Consider the following 12,189-nt stretch of genomic DNA (forward strand, 5'->3'; position numbering starts at 1 on the left):
CAGGCTTGGCCGCATAGCTTTTAAATCTTGTGAAGATGAGTCTTATCCAAGCAACCAATGGAAATTTTCTATAAAGAATCTTTATATTATTCTCACATAAGTGTTCAATTATGAGAAGGAACTCGTTGTATATTTTTTTTTATTCGATGTTTGATATTTATTTGGATTGTGATTAATTCAAATTCATACAAATGCATTGAAAGTATTTCTTAACCTAAAGATTTCCATTCTTAAAATTTAAATCCAGTTTTTTATTTATTATGGGCATAAAGCATCTTGGTTAATAAATTGGAAGAAAGTGGGTCTTAATACTGATCCAAAAATATATTACAGTGAATTCCAATTGTCTTAGAAATAATCACCTATGCATGTGTTCACATTAAAATTTTGAACAGAAATAATATGTACAGGTGCATATGGCATTTTCTAAAGTCAAGTACTATAAAAAAAAATTTGACACCAGAGTTAAATTTTTTTTTTTTTTTAACTATAGAAGACATATCTAATCTAGTTTTTTCTGCTATACCAATTAAATGCGTCGTATCATATTCGAAACTTGGTTAAACAATCATAACAAAAGGCACAATTCACGTGTTTGTACACGCAAATTCATGTTGCAATTGGTCAAGAAAGAATAGGTACCCAGGAAAAGAAAATTGTACTCACTCCGTCTAACAATAATTATTCACTATATTATTTTAGAATGTCCAGCAATATTTGTCCACTTTATGAAATTAATTGATTATTTTATACTTAGGTCCTAATTTACACTTATCATTAATGATAGTCGTTTCCAAGATATTGCATTTATTATAGTCAAAGGGTAATATAATAAAATTACTTTATTATTTATTTTTTCTTAAAAGGTGTGTCAAGTTAATAGTGTGCAATTATTATTGAACGGAGGGAGTATTTGTTATTGGAAAAAAAAAAGGAAAACCTTGGTAGAGAGCATAGATTAGTTAACAATCAATGTAGATTCCAAAATGGGTTTCGTTGTTTGACCTTCGCTTATTAAACAAGCATAACTGCATAATCCATGTTCCTCGCACACCTCTCTATGTATAAATAAATGTTGATGAATTCATTAAGTAGGCGTTTGGTCATGCGATATCATATCACGATATGATGTTGTGAGATGAAATCAGCGTTTGGACATGCGATTTTACGCTGATTTCATCTCACGATTTCATATCATGAGAGGTGATATCATATTCTCCAAAAACCATGATATGGAATCACCATGTGATTTCATATCATGATTTGAGATATTTTAATACAATAATTGATCCATGAGTTTATATTTTGTTAAAACAACCCCACATTTATATCTACTAACCATTTGTTTCATATGTAAATAAAATTTATAATGACATCATTACTTTTTAAAATTTATTATTCTCACCAATATAAAATTTATTATCACTTTAAATTTGGTGAATATAAATGATAAAGTAGAAATTCATTTGGTGAATACAAATGAGAACAAAGGGAGTAATACTTTTTTTATTTTTCATAATAAAAAAAAACGTCTTAATCTTATGACTAAGCATAATATTGATAAAAGACAATTTTCATTGGCGGTGCCGCACTTTCTTAATCTTAGTATTTGCAAAATGTTCGTTCACATGATTGAAGGATATCAAGTCCAATTGATTGAGGACTTAGGAAAATTTGATCAATTAGTTATTAATATTTAGTCAAGTGGACTAGTTATAATTTTTTTGATTAAATTTTATTAGAAGTGTTTTTGAATCAAACTTGTGGTAACTTTTTAAAATTTCGTTATTCAATAATATTTAACTATTGATTTTTCTTGTAAATAGTTAGAAGTTAGTGATGTTTGTTAATTTTTATCTTAGTGCATTTAACTTCTAAGTTAATATTTACTCACTAATGTATGTTTTTTTTCTACTTTATAGGTTATTTGTAAGAGTAGTTGAGAGATATGAACATATCAAGTACAATTTATGTTCAATTTTTTTTAATTAAATTAAAGTTAGATGAAACAATTATTTAACTGAAGAACAAATAACTTTGTAATCATTTATTATGCGATTTCATAATTTTTGTTTATTTGATAAGATTGAATAAACAATTGGAGTTATTTTAATAGTTTTACAACTTATGAGATTTTTATGTTTATGAGAAAATATACAACACAAAAATTCCATATCGCATGTCCAAACAAACCTTCAATTTCATCTCATGATTCCATATCATGATACCATATCATGATTCCATATCATGATACCATATCATGATTTCATATCATGATATCATATCGCATGGCCAAACGGGCCCTAAGTTAAAATAATGTACCTGTTTTTTACAATTATATATTGAAAATGTGAATTTATCTGTAATAGTTAGAGAAACATATCTTCATGACTATTTTTTGATGATGTGTGTACATTTTCTCGTTTGTTTAAAAATTATGTAACGTAACACTCTGCGTGGAAAAATAATTTTACTGCGATAAATTTAAATAAATTAATATTAAATTAAAAAGTTAAGGTTAAAGGTTAAAATTATCACCGTAAAATTAGTTTATTCCAATTGCTACATTCATCATCTTCTTCTCCACTTTCTTTACCGTAACATTGATATCTCCAACTTGAAAAGAGAGTTTAGTGTTTTTAGGACGTCAATCAAAAATATATTTTTTTTAAAATAATGTGTCAGCAAATAAAGTCGTTATATATATCAAGTAGACGAAGATTGTGTGGATAAACGCTCCTAGAAGCATTCCTTGATAAACATTTGTCTAATCAACATGTAGGTGTGTTTCACTAACCATGGTGATAGTTTAGGTAGGAAACTCACTCAATAGTTCACGTAGGAACCTCAAAAAGTGAGATAGTTTAAATGTGTTTTTAATCCTTAACTTTAATGTACTTGAAATCTCAGAGGACAAAGAAAACTTAATTATTATGATGAAATATTACTCTATTATAGAAAACGGTTATTCTAGAAAAAATGAAATTTTTTCTCAATTCAAGAAAATATAAAAGTTTGTAAAGATTAGTATGATTGCAAATAAACTACAACTTTGCTAATAAAATATCTGAAGTTTAAATTGAATAACAACCAGAGAGAAAGTTGAGATGAAGCAATTCCTCTCGTGTATCTTACGTAAGTTTCAAGTGGCTGTGGACTTCCCCATTGACCTAGTGAGTATTTTCACCAGATAGACAATTTTGTGTCCTCACAAATTAAACCAACCATATGAAGGGACCAAACTTGGCCGGGCCTAACAATCCTAACCACTATTTTAAGGTTAGATATATCTCTCGTTATGAAAGTGACTCATATATATCCATAATGTTATACAAATGGCTCATATACACCCTTTTCTTTTTACGGAAGTGAAAAAAATAATGTTAATTTAATTATTTAATTTATTTTTTTGAAAAGAAATACAATTCATATGGGGTATATTTGATCCTTCTCATGCTATTTTTTTTTATTTTTTTGTTTCAATGACTAATTTAAATTTATTATTTTGATGGTCAAATTTGTATGTTTCACTAATTTTCTTCTAAAATTTATCACAGATGCTCCATTTTTTTTAGGGAAAATTGTATAAAATAACAAACTATTAATTCACATTAAAAGTTATAACCACAGTCCACAGTTTCATTTAATTCGAATTCGTAGCAAACACTTTGTCATTCGCCTCTCTCCCCAGAAATCTCGCTCACCACTCTCCCTGATCTCGCTCGCCTCTCTCACTTTATACAAACACAAATGTATAAATTGTGTTTGAATAAAGCGAGAGAAAACTGTATATACAAATACAAATACAAATACATTTATTTTTGTCGTATACACTTATAATTATACAATACAAATCTTCCATACCCAGTTTTCTTTTGACTTTCTCTCTTTCTCGTTTTATACAAACAAAAATTATACAAAATACAATGTATAATTTGTGTTTGTATAAAGCGAGAGAGCAACCCGATTCAATTGTATACGAATTCAAATTTTATGCAAATATACAAACACAAAGAAGATATACATATACAAACACAATTTTCATAGACACAGAAGCCCGATTTATTCAAATTTCTACGATTTATACAAATCAGATGCCTGCGATTAAAGTTGCCTGCGATTTTTATATAGATCTGATGCTCTTTAGCAAACATAGTTTGCTATGGAGCACAAATAACAAAATTGTAGCTATAGAGCGCTAATATGATTTTTATGTTTGCTAAACCTAAAATTTACTTTTTTATTTTATTTTTACAAATACAAAAAAGAAATTACAATATAGCCACAAAAAAAATTAATTTTAATTTTTTTCTTTACACTAAAGAATGAAAGAAACTCAAATAATGATAACTAAAGAAGTCAATAAATAATTTTTGTATGAAAATGATTAAAATATACCTTGAACTTTGCTAGAGGATCATATATATACCCCTATATGAATTTTTCTAAAATCAAAGTCAAAAAAATAAATTTAAAACTAATTTTTTCACTTCCGTTAGATGAAGGGTATATGTGAAGTCCTATTGTAACGGCAAGAGTATATGTGAGTCATTTGTATAACGATAAGGGTATATATATATGAATCACTTTCATAATGATCACTACAACAAATATGATATATAGCTACAAAATTATTAGCTACGACATCAAATTCGTCACTAATTGTTCGCTTTTAGTGACAAAATTAACTTTTCGTGCTTAAATATATGAGACACATACTTTTAGTGACGAAACAAAAAAATCCGTAGCAAAGTTTCGTCTACTAAAGTTTCCCACCAAAAAATCAATTGGCGTCATTTGTTAAGTAGTGTTAGTCACGAATTTAAAGTTATCGGTGACACATTATTTCATCACTAATAATATATCTAATTCATGACAAATTATTTTTTGTCTTGAAATTTATTGATTTTTTTACCCAAAAAAAATTTCATCTAAAAAAATATGTTGTTACAATATTGACAAATTACAATTCGTAGTTAAATATTATAAGTTTTAGCTATAAGAATTTAGCTTTAATTATGTTATTTATTTTCGTCACTAATAGTATAAATAATTGGTGACAAAGATTTTATTGTCTCTAATCAATCTGTGATTTAGTGACAACAAAAAAATTGTCACATAATATGTAAGGTGTTAAATAGCGACGACTTAAAGTTTGTAGTGAATAATCAACTATTTGCTACGAAAAAATTCATAGCTAAATACAAAAAAAATTTCCTACAATTGTTCATAATTACAAATGACAACTTACAAAAAGAATAATATAAGTGCTTCCTAAGAAATAGACAGAGTCCTTTCGTTAATTGGCGAGGAAAAATATTAAAACCAACTAATTCGATCCATTTTGTAAAAATGAAAAAGTTCAATTCATGAATTTTCTTAAATTACACAATCATAAAATGCATCATTTAAAAAATACAATCCAGGTTATAAGTATCGTGAATGGGGTACGATTCTACCACTAGATCACTAATATTTGTTGGTTTAACACTTTTGTTTTTTATTTGATACAGTTTCATCGATAAAGACGATAGAAAAAATAATTTCTCAAGTCTTGGTGCTAATTTTTGTGCGTGTCTATTGATTTGTGATTGGTAAACTGCATAGACTAAGTCGATCTATTTGCTTCTGTCTAAAAATATATAGATATTTAATAGTAATTCCACAAATTCACGTAGATCAACTATACATAGATAACATCGACTCACAAACTTAGACTTTGCAAAGGTGCGAAATATTTCATGAATTTCTATTAACTTTTCTTTCAGTGTGAGAATCGAAATAAACTAAAAAATGAAAGCAAAAATGAAAGAAATGAACAACCTAGGATTTCAAATATATTATGATGAAGTATTATAGTTATGGGTATCGATGTTTTTTTTACAAAACAATTGATTTACTGACCGAATTGAACCGATTATTCAATTTTTTAAATAAAATCGAAAGTTTAATTTTATATAAATTTATAATTGTACTAAATAATTTTTAAAATTTATAAAAATAACTGAATAAAATAACAAAATCGTACTGAATATATTTAAAGATATGTTAAAAAATATACAGTTTAATTAAAATATAATCTACATTTGAATGAATTGTGGGTGCTAAATTTCATGCACTTGTGTATGTGTATAAATAATCATATAATATATTATATCTACAAAAAATAATTTTGAAAGAAGTGAATGAAGTAGAAAATAAATTAAAAAGAGAGACAAGAGAGAGTTGATCAGATGGTAAACACTCCAAACTTCCAACCTTAAGGTTGTGAGTTTGAATCCCCAAGAAAGCATGATGTGGGAGCTCCTAGGTAGGAGTTTAAAATAAATTTGAGATGGGGGGGGGGGGGGGGGAGGGGGAGGATAATAGGAAAATTAACCTTTTTTATAATAATAAAATTGTCCCTAATTAATACATTTAATAACAAAATAATTTTTGGTATATAAAATATAGTCATTAGTGACGAAATTAGATTTTTTTCAACTACGAAATGCATATAACTTTAGAGACAACTGATATCGTCACTGATTGAAGTAAAATAATTAGCAACGATATAATTTTGTCGGTAGTAATAACCTTTTTAGTGACAAAACATACTATTATCTACAAAAAATATATTTTTTACGACAAATGAATTTGTCACAAATGTTTAAGGATTTGGGGACGATTTTTCTTTTTTTGTAGTTAATATAATACTTTTACTGACGAAGCACTAAATCGTCTTTGTATACTTTTAGAGACACACATTTAGTGACGAATTATTTTTCGTCCCACAAGATTTAGTGACGAAATATGATTTATAAATGACAAAATTATTTGTCCCTGATAATCGAATTATATCAAATCTAAATGAGAAAATTAAGAAGTATATCAGACCATTTTCCCTATTTTATTTACTACATTATGAGAGGGAGTTTCAATGTGCTCATCAGCAGGCCAACATGCCATGTCTACTTGAGCACTTTGAGGGTATTCCTATAATTTTCTGGTAATTCATTCGTTTTATATAGTTTGTTTTATTTTTTAGATTATATATATTTAAAAATTGTGTAAAACATAATACTTATAAATCATAATAATTGACAATTTATTTTTTTTTAATTTTTTTTAAAAAAAATCGACTGATTTTTGAAATTAATATATTGTTGAATTGTGTAAAGCAATATTATAAATCATGGTAATTTACAACTTAAAATATTTTTTTAAAAATATGTAAAAAATTCAACCGATTCTTCAATTAATCTATCGGTGATACATAAAATAGGACAAATAGAAGTAACATGTACAGTATTATTTAATTTGAAAACTATGTAAAAAGTATTATAAATCTCAATAATTAACAACAATTGATTGGGTCTTTAAATTCTATCTATGCTACACACATTGGGACAAAGGCAATAACATATACTCCTTTCATCCCATTTTATGTGAGGTAGTTTGACTCACCACGGAGTTTAAAAAAGAAAGAAAGACTTTTAAAACTTGTGGTCCAAAATGAATGATAGAATTTTGTGTAGCTGTAAATCATTTCATTAAGTGTAAATAGACATTTTATAGTTAAATTGTTACTTAATATATAAATGTGTTATTCTTTTTGGGACTGATAAAAATCTAAAAATGAAAGTAAGTCACATAAATTGGAATAGAGGGAGTATTATTTAACAATTACGTAAAATGTACTATAACTCACAATAATTAATAACTTAAAATATTTAAAAATTATACTAAAATTTAATTGACTCTCTAAATTGAGATAAAAAGTAATAGCTATTAAGCATGTATCTGGTATATTATTGAAGATTTAGTCTTGGCAAGATTTGATTTTAGACGTGTGTAGCAGAAATTTGATTTGAAAAAGTAAAATTTCTAACGCATAATTTGATGAATGGCTGAACTTACAAAAATTTATAAAAAATAATCCGTGGATTAAATAAGGCCCCAAAATCGGTGATCTATGACCATGCACCCCTTTCGATCTTCTTCTTCATTCTTTAGTTATATACTTAGGAGAAAATAGTTAAATGATCCCTCAACGTATATTTGAATTTTCAACTACATACTTAAACTTCACGGAAGTCCTATCACCCTTTTGTACTGTTTAAAACTAAAATTATTACTCCCTCCGTCCCTATTTACTTGTCCATATTTCCTTTTTTGGTTGTCCCTATTTAGTTGTCCATTTTGACAAATCAAGAAAGGACAACAAATTTTTTCCTATTATACCCTTGTTTACACTTCTTGAAAATTGTAAAAGTGTATGTTGTTTCCCTCCAATTTATTTCACTTTAATTCAAATAAGTGGTTGTAATTTTGAAGTGAAAAGTTGTCATAAGGGTAAAATTGTAACTTCACTGTGCTAATCATTGTTGCCTTAATCTGTGTGTCATTTCTAAAGTGGACAACTAAAAAGGGACGGAGGGAGTACCTCCCTTTAGCTGGCATAGTAAGTGTAGTTCACTCTCTTTGGGAGAGTGAGTATCAAATCTATTATTAAAACTTTCATTTTAATATCTCTTTTCAATAAATATATATGCATTTTTAATTATTTATTTTTCTTATTTGTTTTCTTTCTTCTCCAACAATATAAACAAATCTCTCAATCTTTCACCAACTCTAAGTCGTGCTGCCCATCTTCACCAGATTCACTATTATTGATTCCAAACAAATTTTCAAACTCTTGCAAAATCAATCAACCTAAATCAATTCTAGAGAAGTTTACATATATTTATATCACCCCAAGATACTTTGGATTCGATTTGAGAAAAATCAATATGGGTTTACTTCAAACCCAATTGAACCCGCCGAATTTTATTTTATTTTTATTAATAGATCCTTTAATTATCAATCTCAAATCTCAATCAATCAACTATATCTCAAAAATTATCGCTATTAATCTCGTAAATTCATCAACCGTCGTAGAATCAATCTCTTCCTCTTCGAAATTGTCGTCGCAATCGATGATGACGTGGAAGACATCATAGGCTCCTCCTCCTCATCTTCCTTGAGAGTATTACTTATCTTTGGTGACCACCATTAATGGCAATATTTTGCCATGTTCGTCTTCTCTCCTGCCTTCCCTTTTTTTTAAATTTGATTTTTAGGTTTCAAATGAGCAAAATCGGAATATCTCTGGATAAGCTCTGGAATCTCATTATTCACCTTTCTTCCTTAAAGACCCAATTTCATGGACTTATGGTGTTCTAGTAATGATGAAAATGGTGAAAGTACTTTGGGTGTTTGAAGGGATGGGTCAGAATATAGAAGAAAAGGGTAAATAAATATAAAAAAAATAAAATTGATGAGGTGTCAAACGCGTGAAACTCACATGCCACCATAGATCTGGTTATGTCCTTTTAAGGGTATAATTAATTCATCTTTAAACAGTTCAGGGGGTGATAGAACTCCCGTGAAATTTAAGTGTGTAGATGAAAATTCGAATATACGTTGAGGGGGCATTTGGCCATTTTCTCAAGAAAAAAACTGAAACTTGTGATTCTAAATACTCAATAAGATTCCGATGACTAGAAAATTATCTCATTTAATTTGATGTACAATTAAAAAATCAAAATTAAATTATTTTTGAACATAATTTTTTTTTCATGTTTTACGAAAAAAAAGCAACATTATATCATAGAAAATGAAACATATGGAATAGTGCTTAATGAAAACAAATGGAATGAGAAAAACAGCAAAGAAATAAGATGTATTTCGAGGAGAAAGATAAGATGGTGACATATATAATAAATTAGTGAATAATTACAATACAATACTCTTAAGGCCAAACAAAATCAACACAAATTTTGGGAAGTTCTTCAAAATCCTCAGCTAAATTGAAGTCAGTGTTGAAATTAGTTGAGGAATTGTTGAATACCCTTTGGTTGGAAACTCCTTTGGCAGCCACAACAGCACAAGAATCAGCAACTGAAGAAGAAGAAGAAGAAGGTGAAGTTAAATAATCGGTATTTTCATGTCTAAGAAGCTCAGCTAACAAAAGAACGAGAGAAGCCATTTGATAAAAAAAATTCTAATGAAAGAGGTTTTCAAGATTTTTCCTTTGTTTGATACAATGAATTCAAGGCACACAAATTTTTCCTAATTTATAAGCAATCAAAAGTAGGTGAATAGTAGTAGTATTAAAAGCCGGTGTGACTTAAATACTATACTCTGTGATATTTATTTAATATAAGAAAACAAGGGGCAAACAAAAGCAGTTGGTTCAGGAAATATGTGGTGAATCCAGGAGCTTTCGATTTAGTTCATGTTTATACTTCTTTTTTCTAATTTACATGTCATCATTGTTAAAAATAGGCATTTTTAAATACTTATCGTTTCACAAAATTAATGTATAAATAATAGAATTTTTTAATGTATATATTTGTTCAATATAGAAAAACTAAGTAAATAGTTCATGTGTATTGATCAATTAATTAATCAAAATAAACTAAATCATATTCATTGATTGAAAACTTTCTTTTACGAGAACATTAAATAAAAATACAATGATAAAGTTATATAATTTCTTAAGAAACATGAAATCTAAAATTGTGACAACTAAAAAGAAATAGAAGGAGTATTAATTTAATTTGTGAAGAGTGCAGACATGATACGTTCATTTGAATATCTTAATTAATAAATTTGAGAAAATCTTAATTATTTAATTGATTAACTACTTAAACTCTCACTCACCTTATCGATGAGGGTATGATTCTAATATTGTAAATCCCCTCCTCTATTTTCTCTTTCCCTCTCCAATTTAAATAATAATAATAATAATAATAATAATAATAAATTTATTTTAACTTTATAATTTTTTTATATATATAATAATTTATTTAACATAAATATATTGGGTTAGACAGCACAAGTTACCAACGCCGCCCCTAGCTATTTGTTCCTGTTGTTTTGTAGTTTTTTCTTGTTTTTGTCAACAGTTTCGTCTTTTTGTGACTCTGCCTTTCATTTATGGACCGCTACCTATTTCTCAAAAGTACCAAGACAAAAACCACGGCTTGTTCACTCTTTTTGTTGCGGTGCGATTCTTTGTTATTTTTATTAAAATATTTCAGTATAATACATAAACAGACACCTAAGTTCAATCTTAGAGGTAAAGTGTCTAGATATATACTGCTACAATTAACATGTTTAATTATTACGTAGTTGAGATCAAGTTTAAGGGTGTGCTATATCTTTCTTTTTTTCCAATTCCATTTTCTTCGGTCAATTCGGCGGGTTAGACATCGTTTTTGACTCGATTAAAAGTTTAATTGGGGTTCAAAAAAAGTAAGCTTCACTTTGGGTTTATTTGTGAAAATATATTTTAGTAAATTTTACCCGTTTACGACGTATATATAAAAGTCATAATATATCTTATTAAATAGTACCGTTTGCAGATTTAATAACAAGTATATAGCCGTTAGGTTCAAGCTCTGAATATGAAAAAATTATTGACAAAAAATACTACTCCCAAATGGAGTTCTATAGGGCATGATTCATGAATATCGAACCTGAATGAAAAATAAAACAAATATATAGCATGTTGAATAACAAAATAAATAAATAATCCTAGTTGCCAACTCTTTTCTCTTGATTCTCTGTTGAATTTTCTAGTTTTAATGGTTAACTTTACAATTTTCTTGCGGTTAACACGATTTCTCCCAAATATTTTTCATTACGTGATCCGACTCTCTTTCTTCTTTCTTCGATCATTGAAGTACAGATTGTGATGGTAAAAACACCTATACTAGCAACTACACCTACAGGATTCCATCAGTATATTTCAATATTATTATAAACTACTTATAAAATTCATAATCCAAAAGCTGCATAATTAAGTTTTTGTCAATTTATTATATCTTCATGTAATTCTTCTCTATATAACCGAAAAATCCTCAAATTAGGGACGCAAAGTGTTGAAATAGATGGATAATACACATCGCCCGCTTATACTTCACACAAGGTGGATTTGAACACATGATGCATCTTACGCGCATTATGTTCTGGCCATTAGACCAGTCTCCCAGGGCTAAAAGGTCAATAATCCATTAACTAAAATGTATAATTAAAAGGTGTTTTCTTTAAAACATTCAAGTCAAAGAGAATCCTATCACAAAATTAGCCTTGACAAAAGGTCCAAAATTATCTAAACCACAACAGGTGGGAAAGAAATGAAGCCGAACAAGTTTGCTAAGA

Source organism: Solanum verrucosum, unplaced genomic scaffold (assembly GCF_900185275.1).
Source record: "Solanum verrucosum unplaced genomic scaffold, falcon-dt-bn FXZP01000103.1, whole genome shotgun sequence".
Lineage (NCBI taxonomy): Eukaryota > Viridiplantae > Streptophyta > Magnoliopsida > Solanales > Solanaceae > Solanum > Solanum verrucosum.